The sequence below is a fragment of the Ochotona princeps genome, chromosome 19 (genome assembly GCF_030435755.1).
Source record: "Ochotona princeps isolate mOchPri1 chromosome 19, mOchPri1.hap1, whole genome shotgun sequence".
NCBI classification, from domain to species: Eukaryota; Metazoa; Chordata; class Mammalia; order Lagomorpha; family Ochotonidae; genus Ochotona; species Ochotona princeps.
In genome coordinates, this window is record NC_080850.1 from 4660408 (window position 1) to 4662586 (window position 2179).

Genomic DNA, 2179 nt, shown 5'->3' on the forward strand with positions numbered 1-2179 from the left:
TGCCAAGCAAGTATTTACTTTTTATTCTATTAGGCAAGCACTATTAAGAAGCAAATCTCGGGCCTGGTGCAGTGGCCTAGTGACTAAAGTCCTCACCTTGAACACGCCGGAATCCAATATGGGCACCAGTTTTAATCCCAATGGCCCTGCTTCCCATCCAGCTCCCTGCTTGTGGCCTGGGAAAGCAGTCGAGGATGGCCCAAAGCTTTGGGACCCTGCACCCGTGTGGGAGACCTGGAAGAAGTTCCTGGCTGCTGGCTTCAGATTGGCACAGCACTGGCCATTGTGGTCACTTGGAGAGTGAATCATCAGACGGAAACTCTTCCTCTCTGTCTCTCCTCCTCTGTGTATTTCTGACTTTGCAATAAAAATAAATAAATCTTTAAAAAAGAAAAAAAAAAAGAAGTAACTCCCCTGTTAGACCTTTTTTTAAACTTTCTAATTTAGTCATTTATACTTTTATATATTTTTAAATTTTTTTCACTTATACTTCTTTTTAAAGATTTATTTTATCTTTATTGGAAAGTTTATCTTTATTGGACTGTTTTCCCTGGCCACAGGCAGGGAGCTAGATGGGAAGTGGAGCTGCCGGGATTAGAACCTGTGCCAAATATGGGATCCTGGTGCGAGCCAAGGTAAGACTTTAGCTGCTAGGCTATGGTGCCAGGCCCTTCACTTATATTTTTAAGATATTATTTTCATTTTTATGATTTCTATAAGTTTATCTCATCTTTGTCTTTGGAATTTCTAGAACCAAATACCTAGTTTTTGTCTTCTTCCTCTTTGATAATGAATGAAATTAATACTTTCACATTCATTCAACTTGTAATTACTGCAGCTTCTTCAGTATCACTTATAAGTATTTTGTAGCTAAATATTTGCTTCTGACTTTGACACAAGAGTTTTTCAGTAAAGTGGCTTGGTTTAACTTTCCAAATGCCTGCTATTCATTGTTGCGGTAATGCATAACTTTTGAGAATAACTCCTATGTTTATCACATGTGATCGAAAAGTGTGGTCTGTGTACTTTTTGCTTTAGGAAACATATTAAAATTTTGACATGGCCCAACAAGTAAGTTATTTCTGTCCAAGTTCTCTGAGACTATGGAAAGACGCTAGGTTCTGAACTTAACACATATTTTTTTTAAAGATTTATTTTTTTTCTTGGAAAGGAAAAATTTTAGAGAGACAGAAGAAAATACAGAGCAATAGGTCTTCCACCTGCTCGTTCACTCCCCAAACGGCCACAACTGCCAGAGCTGAGCTGAAGCTGGGAGCCAGAAGCTCCTTCCTGGTTCCCCCCATGGGTACAGGATTCCAAAGACTTGGGCCATCCTTCTCTGCTTCCCCGGGCCATAACCCAAAAGCTGGACTAGAAGTGGAGCAGCTAGGATGCCAGTGCCACAGGGCTGCAGATTAGCCTGTTCTGCCACCACGCTGGTCTCACACATACCTTATACTGATATTAAATCATGTGTGTCGCTCCTGTTCTTCAAATCTTCTTTGCCCTCATTGATTTTTTTTTTTTTTGCTTGCTTAATCTATCAAAAATCAGGGGACATTTCTATCTTCTCACAGTATGGAATTTTTTTTCTCTGCGCTAAAGCTGTAATATTTGACACATAATTTGATGGTGACATCACATCTCATGAATTTTGCCTTCCTGCATGTAAAACGACCTATGTCATCATTTTTTCTGAAACACAACTGCAGACTCATCTTTCTGTATTTTATGTTGACCCTCCTCAGCCTTTGTGTCAAGACTTTGTTCCTCAACCAGCCCGCCATCAGTCACCTCCTCTATGTGGGAATTTCACTCTTACATTGAACTTGCAGTCTGGGAGGCGAACTCAACGTGGGCAATTAATTCTTACCGTGAAACGTGCTGCCTTACACGCATCATCATGTTCGCCTGGCTCCTTGCTGTTTCCTCGGCCTCCTTTATTGTTCCACACCCGAACATCTGTCTTCAATGATTAGAAGGCAGGCATAATTTCTTACGGTATGTCTTTAGTCATTTTTAATGTGTCAGGATGCATCTGAATCAACATTCATCTCCCAGCCTCAAGAACAGCGCAAATTATTTGCATCGGATCCGGTGTAAAATGAGATCACCAGCATGCACGCTTCTCCTTCATTTCCTGCCTCTCCTTTTTGCTACTTAACCTTTTCAGTTCAAC